This window comes from Rhincodon typus, chromosome 12 (genome assembly GCF_021869965.1).
Source record: "Rhincodon typus isolate 14 chromosome 12, sRhiTyp1.1, whole genome shotgun sequence".
NCBI classification, from domain to species: Eukaryota; Metazoa; Chordata; class Chondrichthyes; order Orectolobiformes; family Rhincodontidae; genus Rhincodon; species Rhincodon typus.
The window spans coordinates 7,312,095-7,332,565 of NC_063343.1; the positions used below are offsets into that span (position 1 = coordinate 7,312,095).

Genomic DNA, 20,471 nt, shown 5'->3' on the forward strand with positions numbered 1-20,471 from the left:
CCAACACTTGCAAGATGATGAATGAATGAAACAGGGCTGTGCTTTAGCTCCCACTTTGTTTGGTGTCTATTTCTGATCAATGCCATCCCTGCAGATATAGGGGGAGTTTACCTGATATCAGTTGGCAAACTCTATCATCAACATTTTACGCTGATACTGCTGCGCTAATCATTCACATAGAACCCCAACTAAACTCATGGACTATTTCTCCCACAGTTGTAGCTTGTTTGCCCTGATCATTAATAAACAGTGGTCAGGAAACAGGGTGCCCCGTTTACATTCCTGACACATGTGCTAACACCCTACTGGAAGTGGTTAACAAATCCTGTTACCTTGTGTCCACAGGTAATCTGTCCCTTGATACAGAACTTGATATACGTGTCAGGTGATTCGTTACTACCTTTGGCTAACACATGAAATGTGCATGGGATATCTCCTAGGGCAAAGATGCAGATTTGTGAGGCCTATGTTCTTAGCATCTTAGCTGGGAGACCTGGATGGCTTACAAAATAGAACAGAGCAGAAAAGAACAGAAATTTATTGTCACATGTACTTTTGCGTGAAATTTTTTATAAGTCGCCCCATCATTGCACCTAACATCAATGACAGAAGTCATACTTAATAATAATAAAAGGTAAAATTAAGACAAAGTTCATCACAGTTCAATTAATGGTTCATGGGCTCAGGGAAAGCCAATTTAGGGACGATTGAATAGCCCGAAGATACAGCCGGAATGAGGCCTCCATGCCAGGCTGCTGGAGCACTGAGCCGGAAGCTTCTATCAAATAAGACCGCCGAGCCGAGCCGAGACCACCACTCTGGGGCGGGACCGCCTGCCAGGCTACTGGAATACCAGTGTGCCAGAGATGAAGAAGAACTCCATGCTGGGCCGAGACTGCCTCTCTCCTCCTTCAGGCGCCCAGGGCTAGCTGTGGACCTGAAGCCTTGGCCGAGCCTGTGAGTCTGGGCCCCGGAGGCGTAAGCCAGAGGCCTGTTCCTCACTCGTTGGGAGACCCTGGGCTAGGGTGGAGCCGCGTCCAGTTCATCCCGGCACTGGCGCCACTGGAGGCCCAAACGAAAAGAGAAAAGAAAAAAAGTTAAAACGGCAAAAGTGAAAGTAGAACAAAACAAACAGAAAGAAAGCTGACAGGAGCAGGCAAAACCCAGGCCCAGCCCACCTATTGCGCTGCCATCTTGGAAAAGAAAGCTATCAAGTAAAAAAAACTCAATTAATTTCATCTTGGCTTTTTGCAAAACATTCTGGGAATATCATGGAACGGACAAGATTGTGGAAGTGGTAAATTTAAAGCTGCCAAGCACGCTGTAACTCATCATGCAAAAGTGATTTTGGTGCTGAGGCATCTTTGCAGGATAGAAGGTGCTGGTTACCTAAGGATTTTCTGTGAGGCAGAAATAACTCTTCTTTTGCATGATATATTCAGAATTCCATATACTTTTTCTACAGCCCTGTCAAATTCTTTGAAATGGACATTTACCCCAAAGCCTCTTAATTTGTTTTGCCTCTCCTAATTCTTCTTTTCAAAATGCATCACAAAAATGACAATTTCATACTTTACAAGCAACAAAGTGATGTTTTGGATCAGTTTCTCCCTGATAGAGGATATCAGTGAAAATTAATTTCTGTAGATCAATAATAAAATTCATTAATGTTAATTAAATTTGGCAGGAAATGACTAAGAATTGGGAATGGATGAACAGGAGTAGATCATTTAGCTCTTCAAGCTTGTTTCATCATTCAAATAGATCATGGCTGATTTGTGACCTATCCCCATATTCCTTAACATGTTTGGATAATAAAACTCCACAAATCCCAGGTTTATAATTGACAACTGACCCACCAAGAGTTGCTGTTTTTGGAAAAAAAAATTCAAAGCTTCTTGTAACAAGAATGTTTCTTTATTTCACTCCTGAAAGCTGTCTCTAATTTGTAGACTATGTCGCCTACCCCAAAACTCCCCAATTAACAGAAATAGTTTCTCTTGGCATTACCCCTTACAATTTTGAAAATTTCAACCAAATCATCTCGTCGCCTTCTAAACTCCACAAAATGCAGCTTTAGTTTGCTGACCTTTTCCTCAATGATCTAGACCTTGGAAATCACTCGAATAAGCCTACACTGTCAAACCAGTATATCCTTCCTACGGAGATGTGCCCAGAAATGCTTATACTAATTCAGATGTGGTCTAACAATGGCTTTGCATAACTTAATAAAAAAACTTCTGCCTCATATTTAAGACTTCTATGTTGAAAGGTCATTTGATGATTACTTGTGTTGGTGAGGAACTATATCCAGTTTTATTACATGTTTGGCATAAGCCCCACAGCACTGACTGTACACATACTATTTGGTGACAGTTTTAAATGCACCTGAGAAGTACAAACAGAGATCGGGACAGACACTTGGATTAGGATAAATGTTTGGGCTGAACTGTTTATACTTTATAAATCATTCAGTACATCAATTACATGTTGTCAATATATAGCTGATTGAGATTAATCATTAATTTGATACCCTTTGAAATGTTTTCCTCTTACCATAATACCTTAGAATTCTCAACTAACCCCCTAACTGGAACAGCTAAACATGTAGTAGTTTAGAGGACGAAAGTAGGTCATTCAATCCATTGTATAATTGTCTTACTTGTTCTCAGCAAGTGAGTGATAATAACAAGGTTAGCATTTACTATCTACCTCAGAAGGAAATGATCAACTTTTGTCTAAAATTGCGGCACTACTCATCATAGAGTCCCTACAGTGTAGAAACAGGCCATTCAGCCCATCAAGTCCGCAACACCCTTCTGAAGAGCATCCCACCCAGACCCAAACCTCTATCCTATCCCTGTAACCCTTCATTTCCCATGGCTAATCCATTTAGCTTGGTCATCCCTGGACGCTAGGAGAAATTTAACATGGCCAATCCACCTAGCCTGCGCATTTTTGGACTGTGGAAGGAAACCGGAGCACATGGAGGAAACCCACACAGACATGGGGAAAATGTACAAACTCTCCACAGACTGTTGCCCGAGGTTGGAATCGAACCCAGATTCATGGCCCTGTGAGGCAGCAGTGTTAACCACTGACCCACCATGCCGCCAATAGTAGGGGTTTATAGCATATTGACCGAAGGAAGAGGAAAGAAGAGTAATAAATGCCCAGGCCAGGCCCAGCTCCACCATTCAATAAGATCATAGCTGATCTGATTATAATCTCAAATCTACATTCTCACGCACCATTTCCAAAACCTTGCTTAACAAGATTGTATCTACCTCTGCTTTAAAAATATTCAGCAATGCTGCCACCACACATTTTTCAGGGACAGAATTCCAAAGACGTCCTTCGAGAGAAAAAAATATCTCAGTTCTACTTGGACAGTTCCTGATTTTTAAACAGTGAACCATAGTTTTTAATTCTCCTTAAGAAGAAATATGCTCTTCACATGTACCTTGTCAAAAATCCCTTAGGATTTTATATGCCTTATTATTTCAATCAAGTCACCTCTTATCCTTCTGAACTCCAGTAGATATGAGGCTAATCTGTCCAATCTTTGCTCATCAGTTTAGTTAACGTTTCCTGTTCTGCTTCCAATGCATTTACATCCTTCCATAAATAAAGTGACCTATACTCTGCACAGAACTCTGGATAAGGTCTCACCTGTAATTTATATAAATGATAAATAGTTGAAGGATAGGGAGGTACAGTTACTAAATTAGCTGATGATACAATGATTGGTAGTCAAGTAAGTTGTGAATAGGAAAAGAGGATGATACTGAAAGCATGGATGGGCTGAATGAGTTGACAAAAATGTGCTAAATGGAGTATAATGTGGGAAAATGTGAAATTAATCATTTTGTAATGACAAATAAAGTGCCAGTATAGTATCTAAATGACAAGCAATTGCAGAGATCAGAAATGCAGTGCGATCTTGGTGTCCTTGTGCATGAATCATAAAAGGTTAGGATGCAAATACAGCAAACATTTGGCAAAACTAGTAGAATGCTATCATTTATCACAAGGGGAATTGACTGTAAGGCTAGGGAGGTTAATTATTCAATTATTCTTCAATGGTGAGACCTAGAGCACTGTGCACACTATATCGGTCTCCTATTCAGGAAAGATGAAAATGCATTGGAGGCAGTGAAGAGCAAGTTAGCAAACAAGCATGGCTTAAAGCTGCTACAGTTCAGAAGAGTAAGGAGCAATTGGAAAAAATGCATTAAAGTTTGCTTCAAACTGTTCCAAATTCTCATTGTATCTTTTTCCACTTGAAACATTAATCCACTTTCCCTATGAAATGGTTTTGATGCAACTAGAAACATAAAATATTAAATCACTGGATAAAACCATTGTGTCTTTGCCTTTAAAAGAACTAAAAAGTTAATTATTATTGTTGAATCTGAATCTACCACCCCTTCAGGTAATATATTGTAGCACTAAGAACTCAGCAAGCTAAAGAAATTCTCATTTTCCCTGTCTATTCTTTTCCCATTATTTTAATTTTTGTTCCCTGATTATCAACTCATCCAACAACTTCTTCCTATCTGGTCTACCGAAATCTTTCACAATTTAACACCTCTGTTGAATCTTTCCTTAACTTGATTTCTCTGCTTTAAAGAAAACAACCCCAGATTGTCTTCTCTGCAAAAAAAGCCAATGTGCCACATCTTTGTTGCCATTTTAACAAAATGTCTCCTCATTTTCTTAAAAGTGTGCTGTCCAGGACAGGATACAATCCCCTGGCTGAGGTCTAACCAGTAATTTATAAAGGTTTTGCAAAACTTCAGTGCTGTTCTAGGTGAACACATCTACTAATAAATCCAAAGATTGCATATATTTTATTTTAATAGTTATTTCAAGATCTTACCACCTTTTCAAGACTTACAAATGTGGACCACTTTATTTATGCAATGTCTGTGATATTGTAACATCTAGTTTAAGAGAATACAATATTGCCTCCCCTTACTTGTCCCGCCAAAATGCATCACTTCAAACTTCTTTGAAGTAAATCTGTCATGTATCTGCCCTTCTGACCAGATTTCCCGTGTTCTCCTCACCACTCTTTGTATTTCCATGTTTTTCCCTCCCTGCAAACATTGCAATTATCCCTCATGGACTCATGCCCATGTCATTTTGGGCAGCACAATGGCTCAGTGGTTAGCTCTGCTGCCTCACAGTGCCAGAGACCTGGGTCTGATGTCAGCCCTGGGTGACTGTCTGTGTGGAGTTTGCACGTTCTCCCCGTGTCTGTGTGGGTTTCCTCCGGGTGCTCCGGTTTCCTCCCACAGTCCAAAGATGTGCAGGCTTGGTGGATTGGGCATACTGAAATTGCCCGTAGTGTTCAGGGTAGGCTGGGTTGGTTAGCCATGGTAAATGTGGGGTTAAGGATACGGTAGGGAAATGAGGCTGGGTGGGATGCTGTTTGGAGGGTCAATGTGGACTCGATGGGCTGAACGGCTTCCTTCCACACTGTGGGGATTCTATACCAACAATAATATTTATTACAAATTGCAATGATCTTGATGCAAGCTCATGGGAGACATCATAGTATACAGCTTAATAAACAAATTAATAAACAGTTTAATAAACAATCATTCATTGCTACTCTGTTTCTTCCTTTCTTCGCTAATTTTCTATGCATGTTGTCACTGTCATTTCAATCCATTGAACCACATTCATGAGTCATATCTATTATGGACCATGTGCGATTCCAGCCCAATTTTGCCCATACCATTCGTAGAACATCGGAAGACCAGTTTCCCTCACATCTGTGCCATCTTTAAAAGGCCACAGTGCCCATGGCACAAAGCTGGCATGACTAACCCTCCCTCACATGTACAACCCTATTAGAGCTGCCTATGACTGAGCAGCACAAAATGGCCGACAGCTGCCCATGGCTAATGCAGCAGAACATGGCTGACATAGTTAGAGACCTTGGGAAAATATTTGCTTAATGTAGTCATCACAAGGAAAACAATAGTATCTCTGTGGGCTCAAGGTAATAGAAATGAGATAGAATGTGCAGCTGCAGTTGTTTACACATTAGATATAGATGAGAACATTTCACTCTACATTTAATTAGTGAATGTCTCTTGAATTATTTAATCAATCTGTTACAATACTAATAGTAGGTTTTAGTTAAGATCTTTCAAATAATCATAGACATAGATTCTGAAGTAGTTATAGATCCACCTATATACAAAAATAATCATTAGAGGAAAAGATTCAAATAAAATTATGAGAGCAAACCAGTCTCAGAGAGTAAAAGCAGTCCTAGATCATTACCGAGAGAAATGAGTCATAGGTACAGAAACTAGCAGACATTGGAATGTGGGGCAAATGAACACATTGTAAGACACCTAAGGATAATGATAGGGGTGTCTAGTAAATATGGTGAGAAAGAAACTGCTGAAAACTTGTTAGCTAAAGGATTCTAACATTAACTGTAACCATATAACTTTGTTGGAACTGATATTATAACAATGAGCAAAAACCAATATTCATTTGTATTTCCTGTAATGAGGTTAATAAGGAATTTTAAAGGTCCTTAAATGATAGACAAGTACAAACTGTGTATGGACAAAACAGTCTAATCAGGACATGATAGCAAGTAAATTGCTGAGGCAAATGGCTGACATAAAATGCTGTACCAAAGATCCAATCACAGTTGGATAACTCAGCTCTGCTGGCCAATAGTATACAAGTTTGAGCTGTATAAAATAAGCTACTTAGAAACATTTTGCATGCATTTTTGCTATGAAGATCTGAAGCTGTAACTGATGCGTGAATCACAATAAAAGTTGCCTGAACCTACCAACGGACTTGGACTCGCATTGAAAACTATGGGATCTAACAAACCTGATTTTCATACTTGAGACGCAGTTCACTCACCAGCCCATTCACTTCACCAGTATGGAGTTACATACCACGTGTACATTGTCTAAGTCAGTTGTACCCTGTTCCCAACACCTGATGTAGACCTCAAACCCATCATTGCTCAGTAGGGAACATCACAAACATGCAAGCAATCAGACAATTCCAAACATAGGGTTTTATTTACAGAAAGTAAAAGGGAAACACGGCTAACATCAATAGATGCTATGGTTTGCCCTACAGCAATGCAAGCTGGGTTTTGGCATCGTGACCAGTGATGATGATCTTCTGTACCCGATGTCAGTCAATGGGCTTCCTGCTCCTCAACATGCTTGTTCTCTCCCTTGGAAGACTGCTTCTATTTGTCCAGTACTTTATCATCCAGTAATTGGTGTCATTGCCTGCTCCAATTATGCAGAGCATGGCACACCAAGATGATGCAGCACACTCTGCCCAGAGCATACTGGAGAGCACCCCTCCATATCCAGTCCACACAGCAGAACCACATCTTCAGCAGCTCTATTGTATGCTCCATCACCCTGGCTAAAGCATAGGCAACACTAAACTATTACTCCGTGTCAGTCAGGAGGATGCACAATGGTATCATTAGCCATGGTTGCATTGGATATCCCTTGACCCCCAGTAACCAGACTTGTAAGTTTCCTAAACCCTCAAACCCACCAGATGCATGAGAGTGCCACAGGATGTCGGAGTCATGCCAACTGCCAGGGTAGAGGGCCCTCACTGAATGCAGTTTGTGGTGGACACTGTCCAGGCTCCCCCCACTGAGTCTTTATGTCCCTTTTTACCTTGCACTAGTCATTTCCAACTGTCCCACCATGTGGCCAACTACTACATTGAAGCTTACTTATAATTGCACTTCTTGCCCCCTGAGCCACCAGCATTACATCTTAATGATGCCCACCTTGCTTCTCTATGCCCCCCCAGTGGTGGCCATGGTGGTGGTCACTGCCAATGTCACCCTTCTCGATCCTCTGATGCTGTTTCATATACTTCCCAATCACCTGGATCTTCCCATCATCACCATCCTTGCCCCTATGTCTGAAAGTGCCTGTGCTTCCCTTAGCCCCAGCCTTGATTCTGCCACCTCAGCTAACAGTAGTCTTCTACTGACCACTCCTTGAACACTCCTGAATGATCAGTGGATCATGCTGGGACATGCTGTAGTTGCCAAATTAACATCTCGGTGTGTCATGCAGCAAGATATGCCAATGCCCCTTTGCCACCCCAAACCGATCCCTACAGACAAACACACTGCCTGTGCACCTGCACCAAAGAGAACTTTGATACAACAGTACTGACAGCCTTTGTCTCTCGGTGAGGTGCCGTTGCATTTACAAGTATAACAAGACAATGTAGGGCATGGATGGTGCGAGCATGCAGGCAGGTGCTAAGTGAGCAAGCGCTAAGAGAGTGGGCGAGCAGCCCTGAGATACATCCTAGCCCAATCCATGGGCTGGGTACCTGTCAACACATGCAAAGTACCATGCTGAAGCTGTTCAATGCTAGTTGCCCGTGTGTCATGCCAGATGAGTCTACATCCTAAAGGGTCTGAAAGCATATTTGTAAGAGACCAGGATGTTGGTGATGGGTTGGCAGATGCCTATGCCTGTGTATATAACGTGTGCGTGACTAGTGCCTGTGGATCTTGCTATAGTTTGTTTGAATGCAAATGGAAGTGCTTCGGAGCAAGGGGCCAGCTGAAATTGTCATCTAGACCATCTCCACAGGATTTGTTGTCTGATTCTGCCACACAGCACACCACTGCCCACCTCTCGATGACCCCTATAAGATGCTACTCCTAATCTTTCCCCACTTACTCCTTGAAAACAATTTTTTATTTTAAATGTTTTGCCAAGTTTCCTCTTTGCCTTCTCTGTTCCATATAAAGATTGAAACTCATCTGGCTGAATAGAGGTTGTTTGATCTGCCCAGTGATTTGAGCACATAACATAGGCTCACAGCACTTTGCACATCTTCAGGTAAGATGTTAAACTGAGGCTCCATATGCTCTCCGAAGAGCTCGTTAAAGATTCCTTGTCATTATTCCAAGAAGAGAAGCAAGGTCCTTCTCCCCAGTATCCTGAAGATTTATTGCCCCTCAGCTACCAACACTGTAACAGTTTACTTGATCATCGTATCATTGCCACGTCTGGGACATTAGCTGCTAAATTTCTTATACAGCAGCAGTGATTACACTTCAAAAGGATTTCCTTGGTTGTACAACATTTGGGATAGACGATATTCGTGTTGAAACAATAACAAGTTTTTCATCCAATAAAAGTGGATAATGTAAAATTGGTGGGCACCATTCCATCTCCCAGGTCTCTCAGATCATTCTCCTTCAGTCCACTTATCAATGGAAACAGAATTGTCAGAGCCCAGGACACACTTTGATCAGCTAAGTGATCAAATTATTTTCTTGTTTGAGCTTGAATTAACTTTTTTTATTAAATATGCATTTCAGGAAATTATAAGGAAGGCAAACAATTTTAGTGACTTTTTTGCACCCTTTACTGCTTCCTTGAAACTTTGTGCATTGAACAAATCTACAGTAGAGTAGTGATTTATTATCACTTGTATATTTTACGAAAAATTACAATGAAAAGTGTTTAAGTCGCCACACTCCGGCACCATTTTAATGACAAATTATATATACTTTTAAAGAAAAATGGAGACAAAGTCCATCTTCGTTCAATTTACGGCTCCAGGGCTTCTGAGGTTGAGGAAACCTGACAATGAAGCTTGCTGCAAGGAATCCCAAGCCGTTGGAATTCTGGGCCGGATGCACCACGACACCAAACAGGCTGCCACCATTCCCCCAAAGACGCTGCAGTGAGCAGCCAGAAGGAATCCTGGGCCACTGGAATCTGGGAACCAGACCCACCTCATTACCGAAGCCCACCAGGGCGAGGCCGCAGTGGCCACGAGGAATGGCTTTATCTACAACGCATTCTCCACTGCAGCAGCCTCTTCAAACCTCCTTCCTCCCCCACAGCCGCCAAAAGTTGTGTCGAACACAAGAGTAGAGTTGTACTGCTGAGACTGTATAAGGCTCTGGTCAGACCACATTTGGAATATTTTGAGCAATTTAGGGCCTCGTTTCTAAGGAAGGATATGCTGGCATTGGGAGGGGTTCCAGAGGAGGTTTTCAGGAATGATCCCGGGGATGAAGGGCTTGTCGTATGAGGGGCGGCTGAGGACTCTGGGTCTGTACTCAATGGAGTTCAGAAAGATTGAGTGGTGGTGGGGATTCTCATTGAAATTTACCAAATACCAAGAGGCATGGATTAGAGTGGGCGTGGAGAAGGTGTTTCCTTAATTAGAAGAGGTTAGGACCCAAGGGTACAGCCTCAGAGTAAAGAGACGACACATTAGAACTGAGATGAGGAGGAATTTTTTCTGTTATAAGGTGGTTAATCTGTGGAATTCATTGCTGCAGAGGGTTGTGGAGGTCATGTCACGTGTGTATTTAAGACTAGATAGGTAGGCTCTCGATTGGTAAAGAGATGAAGGGTTACAGGAAGAGTAGGGTTGAGAAACATGTCAGCCGTGTTTGAATGGTGGAGCAAACTTGATAGGCCGAATGGCTTAATTACTGCTCCTGCGTCTTATCCCTCTGTTCCCCAGAATCAGTTAAAAATTGATGATCATTCTGTAGAAAACACGGCTTGAAAATATCAGACACCAGCTCAACAGTGGTGCTGCTCTATCTGCATCAATGCTTTCAGTGATTTGCAGGCTCCGAGGAAATAATTAACAGATTGGGTTCTGTGTAGAAGCTAAGCATCGAACCTTGCAAGGCTGAACTATGTCACTTCCTGTTTTTGAATCTTTAAAAATCTTTTTGCTGAGTAGAGAAACATTCAGAGGTGATGCACCCAGTACAGAGACTTGGTGAATGAGAGTGTTAGTTGCAGAATTGGTCATTTGGATTTGGTGTGAATTCCATTATTTCTCCACATCCACGTCCAGCCACCTGTTCTGAAAACTCTACTCATGCTGTGATGGCTGTGTCAAATCCTAATACCGCAAGGGGCAATCCAAAACATTCAAGAACAATCAATAACGTTCTAAATGAAATTAAATCCAACATGCCAAAAGTGGCCCATCAAAGGGGAGGAAGACTTTCCCTTCACCCACCTTGAGAAATAGAAATCATTACTTAGTGGGGAAGCCCTTGACTTTGGTCTTCATAGGTCATAAAAATCTGAGTCTTCAATTGAAGTTAATCTAACTGGTCTTTTCCTTACTTTACTGTTAATAAATTCAATAGTTGACTTCTTCATTCTTTCTCTTCCTGTACCCCTCCTACTCTTCAGCCTATCCCAACTTTACTCACTGGAACGTAGGAGGTTGAAGGTGACCGTATAGAGATTTATAAAATCATGAGGGGTATAGAAAGGGTGAATGGCAGGTGTCTTTTCCCTAGGCTGGGGGATTTCAAGACTAGGGAGCGTACTTTTAAGGTGAGAGAAGAAAGATTTAAAAAGATACGCTTGGTAGTTTTTCTTACACAGAGAGTACCTTGCGTGTGGAATGAACCCCCTGAGGAAGTGATGGATGTGGGTACAGTTACAATGTAAAAAAGACATTTAGAAAAGTATATGAATAAGAAAAGTTTAGGGACATATGGGCCAAGTGCAGGCAGGTGGGATGGTTTAGTTTGGAATTAGGGTCGGCATGGACAAGTTGGGCTGAAGGGTCTGTTTCCTGCTGAATGCCTCTATGACTCCATCAACCAATCATCTCCTCTGCCTACATACTCCCTAGGTGTTATTTTTCAAGCCCCCACTATCTTTTATTGGGTAGTGGTGCAGTGGGCACTTAATATAGTGCTTGTGCCCATCCCACCACCGTCCCACCCAACTCCTAGCTCACTTTTGTCGTATTGTTGGGTTGGATAGGCACTAAAATTGTCAGCTCACCTACCACATTCAAAAGCCACGAAAAGTTCAATTGACCTTGAGATTACTCTGGCCATGTTGTAATAATGTTTGCATTGACAGGACGGAAAAACTAAACGGCCCATTTTGAAAAAAAAAGTGCTTTCAAAGCTATGGAAATGGAGTATACTATTTTCTGGAATAACAAGGCGTAGAGCTGGATGAACACAGCAGGCCAAGCAGCATCAGAGGAGCAGGAAAGCTGACGTTTCGGGTCGAGACCCCTCTTCAGAAATGGGGGAGGGGAAGGGGTTTCTGAAATAAATAGGGAGAGAGGGGGAGGTGGATAGAAGATGGATAATGGAGAAGATAGGTGGAGAGGAGACAGACAGGTCAAAGAGGCGGGCATGGAGCCAGTAAAGGTGTGTGTAGGTGGGGAGTTAGGGAGGGGATAGGTCAGTCCAGGGAGGACGAACAGGTCAAGGAGGCAGGATGAGGTTAGTGGGTAGGAGATGGGGGTGGGCCTTGAGGTGGGAGGACAGGTTAGGGAGGTGGGGACGAGCTGGGCTGGTTTTGGGATGCGGTCGGGGGAGGGGAGATTTTGAAGCTTGTGAAGTCCACATTGATACCCTTGGGCTGAAGGGTTCCCAAACGAAATATGAGGTGCTGTTCCTGCACCCTTCGGGTAGCATCGTTGTGGCACTGCAGAAGGCCCAGGATGGACATGTCGTCTGAGGAATGGGAGGAGGAGTTGAAATGGTTCATGACTGGGAGGTGCAGTTGTTTATTGCGAACTGGGCGTAGGTGTTCTGCAAGCCTCCGTTTGGTTTCCCCGATGTAGAGGAGGCCACATCTGGAACAGCGGATACAGTATACCACATTAGCAGATGTGCAGGTGAACATTTGTTTGATGTAGAAGGTCTTCTTAGGGCCTGGGATGGAGGTGAGGGGGGAGGTGTAGGGGCAGGTGTAGCACTTCCTGCAGTTGCATGGAAAAGTGCCGGGGGTGGTGGGGCTGGTGGGGAGTGTGGAGCGGACAAGGGAGTCATGGAGAGAGTGGTCCCTCCGGAAAGCAGATAAGGGTGGGGAGGGAAAAATGTCTTTGGTAGTGGGTCAGATCACAGATGGCGGAAGTGCCGGAGGATGATGCATTGGATTCGGAGGTTGGTGGGGTGGTACATGAGGACGAGGGGGATTCCGTTTTGGTTGTTATTGCGGGGAGGGGGTGTGAGGGATGTGTTGTGGGAAATGCGAGAGACACGGTCGAGGGCGTTTTCGACCGCTGTGGAGGGGAAGTTACGGTCTTTGAAAAACGAGGACATCTGGGATGTCCGGGAGTGGAATGCCTCATCTCAGGAGCAGATGCGGTGGAGGCGAAGGAATTGGGAATAGGGGATGGCCTTTTTGCAGGAAGGTGGGTGAAAGGAGGTGTATTCTCTGTAGCTGTGGGAGTCGGTAGGCTTGAAATGGATATCGGTTTCCAGGTGGATGCCAATTTCTGGGGTGTCATTTACACATTGGGAAACTCCCCCAGATGATAGCGCCTTCATTCCCCACCCCTCTTCCCTGCCTAGTCTTTAAAAGTTATCCTTTTGCCCTCACTCCTTGCTAAGATGCTGGAAATCTGCCTGCCCAATATCCCTGACTGACCAAGAGATCCACTGGGGTTTGTCACCTGGGACTGCTTGCAGTTCCGACAGCATCCACAACATCTCTCTTGGCACCACTGGGTCTGTCAGATTGACCAGTAACTCGGGAGGAAGGGAGTTCCATCCATAGAAGGGCAGAAGTCCCAATACGCTTACCCATCAGCGTGCTCTGGCTCCTGGGTAGTCTTCGTATCAGTCTGCTATCTGACCGCTGTCATTCCTTCCTGGTGCATAGGGGGCAGGGATGGAAAAGGAGGGGCAAATGGGCTGTAAAACCACCTCTTCCCATCTCTGTCAGGAGAAAAAAGAATGGTTTGCATTTATATAAAGCCATTCACAGCCTCAAGACGTCAAGCACCTCACAATGGGATTGAAACATTTCTTGAAATACCATCTCTGTTGTAACAAACGAAGCAAGGTCCTGAAAGTGCACAACAACCTCCTACAATAGGCAATGTGACGATCACCAACTAATCTGTATGTTTTCGTGATGGTGTTTGAGAATCTAAATCTGGTTTGGCTGGCTGGGAGAACATCCCAGATGGGGAAGAAAAGACAAGCCTGGTACTGATTTATCAGTACCCTTGTGATATGGTGGGAGTTGGTTAGCTCATTTGTGGTGCAGAGTGATATCAATAGCGCAGGTTCAGTTCCAGGTCCGGCTGAGGTGACTATGAAAGTCTCACCTTCTCAACTGTGTTCCTCAACTGAGGCTTGGCAACGCTTAGGTTAAATCACCACCAGTCACCTTTCTCTGCTGAGAGAGCTGGACTATGGTGAATGTACTTTCACTGTAGCATTTGAAGACAATGATTCAGTACATGTTTACTGTAAGACTGGTTAAGGTGATGGTGGTGGCGCCAATGCTTTAGGAAGACCAATCATATGTGCTGGTTATTTTGAAGGCTGTACTTGTCCAAGTTAGTTATTTCTCCAGTTGATTGCTGGAGCATTTGTGTTACGGGTGCATGTATGATTCAAATACAGTTCAACTGCGTGCCCAAACCAACCATCATAGACCCTTTCTGGAGTGCGTGCCAGTGAAGGTAATGGCCAGTGTGAATCTGCAGATCTGAAGCTTATATCATTTTTTAAAATTCATTCATTCATGTGACAAGGACATCACTGGCTGGGCCAACATTTATTATCCATCCCTAATTGTCCAAAGGCCAATTAAGAGTCAGCCACATTGCTGTGGTTTGGGTGTCTCATTTAGGCCAGAGCAGGTAAGGATGGCAGTTTCCTTCCCGAAAGGGCATTAGTGGATCAGATGAGTTTTCAAACAATCAGCAGTAGCAATCATTAGACTCTTAATTCCAGACTTTTAATTGATTTCAAATTCCACTTTCTGCCATGGCAGGATTTGAACCTACATCCCCAGATCATTACTTGGGTCTCTGGATGAGCAGTCCAGCAATAATACCACTAGGCCATTGCCTCCCTGTATCCTTAAATCGTTTTTACCCATGCAAATTCAAAGATGTGAGGGATTGGCCATGCTGGATTGTCCATAGTATCCAGCGATGTGCAGACAAGGTGGATTAGCCTTGGGTATGCAGGGTTACAAGGATAGAGTAGGGGAATGGGTCTGGGTGGATGCTCTGCGGAGGGTCAGTGTGGACTCGATGGGCCAAATGGCCTGCTTCCACACCGTATGGATTCTATGAAAAGAATCAAGAAAAATTTAAAAGCTGTTCCTATTTTATCAAGGAAAGTCAAATTGACAAGAATACCTAACTAAAAATCAAATAATGCCTACAGATTTATATACAGGGAAAAAGATGGCTCAGGAAAAACCAATACAGCTCTAAACAAAAGCACATCTCACTATCTTACAATGTTGAATGATTTTGGGTTGCATTACCTTTTCTTTGAGATCCATGGCCCTTTATGGGATGTAACGATAACCTGCAATTGCACCTTCCAGATCTTGTCATTGCTCAGCCAATGTAAATGGCTCCTCTTTGACCTCTTCTGCTCCGTGAATCTCCACTGTCCCTGTGATCTCTATCTTGGACTCCTCGCCTCGACCTGCTCCTCATTCTCCCCCTGCTCCTCAACATCTGTTACCACCTTGACAGCCTCTTGTGCCTCAATCACCCCTCCTTCTTCACCTCAATCTCTTAGTCCTCAATTTACGCCTTTGTGACCTCCTCCTCCATGATTGTGGCCTCCTGCTCCTGATCCTCTTGCTTCTCCTGAATCTCAATGTCCTCCTCCTTGATATTTTCCCCTCCTTCACCTCAACTTCCCGTGTCTCTTTTCATTTCCTTCTACCCTGTCTCCTTGACCTCCTGCTCTGCCATCTCAACTGTCTTCTCCTCCTCTTGCTCCTCAATTTTGGCCACTTGCTCCTCCTCCCTTATGACCTCCTCCATTGTCTGGATGTTACTTCTTCTGTCATAGCTTCTCCTCATCTGCTGATTGCATTGCTGTTGGGGTTTTGCCATAATCATCCCAGTGGAAAAAGCAGTAGGCACTCCATTGCAGAGCTGGAGTCTAGATTATAGATAAAGACTCTTGCGTCTCTCTCACCATTTTTCCAGCTCGGACTCTTTCCTTCCTCGCCAATCCCTACTCTTACTCTTCCTACTTTAGTTCCTAGAAAAATCACTTGCCTTGAAAGTTTCTGATGCTTCTCAGCCCCTGCCCTATTTCAAAATAGTGCCTGTGGGTCTTTTATAAGAAACTGTAAAAAAATAGGAAAAGCAGTAGGCCATTTAGCTCCTGAACTTGCTCTACCATTCACTAAGAACATCCAATTTCTTGAATTCTTCCCACAACCCATGAGTCCCCCACCAATCAAGAATCTATTGCCTGTGTTCACCTGAGAGGGCAGGAGGGTCCAATGTTTAATAATTCCTCCTAATGAGAATAAGTTTGATAGAATCATAGATACAGTGGGGACAGGCTATTCAGTCCACACTGGGCCTCTGAAGAGCATCCCACCCAGACCTACCCCCTTCCCTATAACTCCACTTTAAGCATGTGCTAATCCACCTAACCTACACATCCCTGGACAATTTAGCATAGCCAATCCACCTAACCTGCACATCTTTGTACTGTGGGAGGAAACCAGACCATCTGGAAGAAACTCACACAGACATGGGAAGAATATGCAAACGCAACACAGACAGTCACCCAAACCTGGAATTGAACCTGGGTCCTTGGCACTTTGAGGCAGTAGTGCAAACCACTGAACCACCGTGTCACCCTCCCTCCAAAAGGCCTGGATTCACAGCTCAGATCTGTCCAGTGGAATTTGAACTGCATCATTTAGCTTTGGAAGCTAGAGTGTTACGATTATCCCTCCTGTACAATTCTGATCTCAGTGCTGATCCTCTCAATTTCAGTTTGAGGGAGAGCGACTTGTGTTTCAAACCAATGTCCTCAACTCAAGTAAGGACACTTACAGAGACATAAAGAAAGATTTGCCTAAAGTGGAAAATAGATGAAGGGCAAAGTCAATAGATGAGCAGTAGCAGATATTTCAGTAAATAATTCATAATGCTCAGCCAAAAATATTCAAATCAAAAAGAAGAACTCAATGAGAAGGATAATCCACTTGACCACACATGGTCAAGGAGGGTATCTAATCAAAAACTAAGGAATAAAAAATGGCGTCAACTGGAGACAGGCCTGAGGATTGAGGATATTTTTGAAACAAGCAGCAGACAACTAAAAAGCTAATAAAAATGGAGGGAATTGATTCTGAAAGAAAATTGCAAAGAAATATTAGGTGAAAGAGCAAGGTCTGTTTATGCGCATATAAAAAAGAGAGAGAGTAGCTAAAGTGAACGGGATCCCAGTGCATGAATCACAAAAATGTTAGCATAAAGTGTGAAATGGGGAAAGCAAGTAGATAGCGACCTTTATTTGAAAGACAATGAAATATAAAAGTGGGGAATAAAGATATTATATAAGTCACTGGTCAGACAATAGCTGGAATATAGTGAACCCTTTGTCCCCTTAGCTAAAGAAAGATTTACGAACATTAGAGGCATTCCAGAGAATGTTCACCAGGTTGATCCGAGACGTGGAGGGATTTTCTTATGAGGAGGGGTTGAGTATAATGGGCCTGTACTCATTGGAACTTTGAAGAACTAGAGTCAAACTTATTGAAACATATAACATGTTAGTGGGCTTGACAGGGTAGATGTGAAGATGTTGCTTCCCTTTGTTGGAGAGTCTAGGACCAGAAGGCACATTCTCTGACTAAGTTGTCGCCCATTTAAGACAGAAATGAAGGAATTTCTTCTCTTTGAAGTGAATCTGTGGAATTCTTCACCTCAGAGCATGTCAAGGCTTGGTCATTCAACATATTCAAGCCTGAGACAGACAGCTTTCCAATCCATAACGGCTCAGTGGTTAGAACTGCTGCCTCACAGCACCAGGGGCCCGGGTTCCAATCCACCCTCAGGAAACTGCCTGTGTGGAGTTTGCACAGTCTCACAGTGTCTGTGTGGGTTTCTTCTGGGGGCTCCGGTTTCCTCCCACAGTCCAAAGATTTGCAGGTTAGGTGGATTGCCCTTGCTAAATTACCCATAGTGTCCAGGGATGTGCAGGCTAGGCGGATTAGCCATGAGAAATGCAGGATTACAGGAATCAGGCAGGGGGCTGGGCCTTGGTGGGAAGATCTTTAGAGGGTCGGTGTGGATTCATTGGGCCAAATGGCCTGCACCCACATTGTAGTGGTTCTATGATTCAAGGCTTATGGGAATAAGGTAGGGAATTTGAGTTGACGATTATCAGATCAGCCATGATCTTATTGAATGGCGAAGAAAACTTGTGTAATCAGCCAAATAGCCTACTTCTGCGATCACATATTATGCCCTAACATCTGTCATTGGGAAAATTCGAGATTCCATTATTGCAGAAGAAATAGAAGGACATTTAAATAAGCTTAATTCAATCAAACAGAATCAATGTGGTTTTGTGACAGGGAATTCATGTTTGACATATTCGTTAGAGTTCTTTGAGAATATAACAAGCAGACTTGAAAAGGAGTAACTGGTAGATGCAGTGTGTTTGGATTTCCAGAAGGTGTTTGATAAGGCGCCACCAAAGAGATTATTGCACAAGCGCTCACTGCATTGGCATGGGTTGAGGATTGGTTAACACACAGAGGACAGAGATTTGGGAATAATTAATAAATCTTATTTCAGATTGGAAAATCATAACCGTTGGACCGTCACAAGCATCAGTCCTGGGCCTTCAATTACTTACTGTCTATAATTATGATTTGGAGTGTGAAGCAGATTGTAAAATTTGCTGATGATGTAAAATTAGGTGGGAGTGCATGTTTTGATGAGATCAAAGGGATATAAATAGGTTGAGTGAGTGGGCACAAACCTGATGGATGGTGTTTAATGTAAAAATATGTGAGTCTACGCACCTTGGTCGGAAGAATCAAAAATCAGGCTGCTATTTAAATGGAGAAGAACACCAAAAAAGTGCAACATTGAGGTTCCTGTGAATGAAACAAAAAGAATTTAGCATACAGGTACAGCAAAAGATTAAAAAGGGAAATCAAATTTTAACCTTCATTGCTAGGGGTCTGGAGTTTAAAAATAGCGGAGTCTTGTTACAAGTGTACAGGATGTTCATGAGGCTGCCCATGGAGTATTATATACAGTTGTACTCCCCATATTTAGGTAAGAATGTAATGCCTTTGCAGGTAGTTCTAAAGAGATTCACTATGTTGAATTCTGGGATGAAGCAGTTGGTACATTGTGAACAATTATACAGTGTAGCGTCATTATCATAGAGTCATACAGCACAGAAGCAAACCCCTCGGTCCAACCAGCCCATGCTGACCATAATCCCAAACTAAACTGGTCCTACCTGCCTGCATTTGGTCCATATCCCTCCAAACATTTCCTATTCATGTACTTATCCAAATGTCTTTTAAACGTTGTAACTGTACCCACATCCACCACTTCCTCTAGATGTTCATTCCACACACGAACCGCTTTCTGTGTAAAAACATTGCCTCTCATGCCTTTTTAAACTTTTTCTCCTCTCACCTTAAAAATATGCCCTCTTATTGAAATACCCCACCATATGGAGAAGACACCTGCCATTCACTTTATCTGTGCCCCTCATGATTTTATAAACCTCGATAAGGTCATCCGTCAATCTCCTACCCTTCAGTGAAAAAAGTCCCAGCCTATTCAGCTCCTCCTTATAACTCAAACCCCTCCATTCCTAGCAACATCCTGGTAAATCTCTTTTGAACCCTCTCCAGCTTAATAACATCCTTCCTACAAAAGGGAGACCAGAACTGGACACAGAAGAGGCCCAAACAACGTCCTGTACAACCTCAATATAATGTCCCAACTCCTATACTCAAAGCCCTGAGCAATGAAGGTAAGCGTGCTAAATGCCTTTTAACCACACTATATAAATGTGATGCAAACTTCAAAGAATTGTGTACCTGAACCCATCGGTCTCTCTGCTCTACAACACTACGCAAGGTCCTATTTTTAATTGTATAAGTCCTGCCCTTGTTTTTTTTAACCACAATGCAATCTTGCATTTATCCAAATTGAATTCCATTTAGATAATTTTGTTAATTATTCATTCGAGTTTAGAAGAATAAATGGTGATCTTATTAAAATATGTAAGATTCTGAGGGGGCTTGAGAGGGTAGATGTTGGGAAGGTATTTTTACTGGAGGAGGAGTCTCAAACTAAGGGCTATAGTTATAGTATAAGGGGACACTCATTTAAAACTGAAATACAAAGTTATTTGTTCTCCCAGAGGTGAGCAAACATGTGGAATTCTCTACTCTAAAGTTGTGGAGATTGGTATTTAAAGAGAAGGCAGAAATATTGAGGAGTTAAGAGTTATGAAGGGCACAAGAGAGAAATTGATGCCCGGGGCAGATCTGCCATGATTTTATTGAATGGTAGTGTAGACTTGAGGGGCAGAATGGCCCACTCAAACTCTCCTTCCTTATACAACAAGGTGCAGGGCTGGATGAACACAGCAGGCCAAGCAGCATCATAGGAGCAGAGAGGCTGAC

General features: G+C 43.0%; 1 long non-coding RNA gene across 1 annotated transcript in view; it reads right to left on the reverse strand.

Annotated features, from left to right (window-relative positions):
- Positions 1-599: 599 nt before the first annotated feature.
- Positions 600-20,471, reverse strand: part of LOC125484554 — a 78,712-nt gene continuing 58,840 nt past the window's right edge. The window contains exons 6-8 of the long non-coding RNA XR_007263392.1: positions 18,840-18,914; positions 13,601-13,735; positions 600-1,062 (exon numbers count right to left, since the gene is read on the reverse strand). This is a non-coding gene — a long non-coding RNA (uncharacterized LOC125484554). The remainder of the gene's footprint in view (positions 1,063-13,600; positions 13,736-18,839; positions 18,915-20,471) is intronic.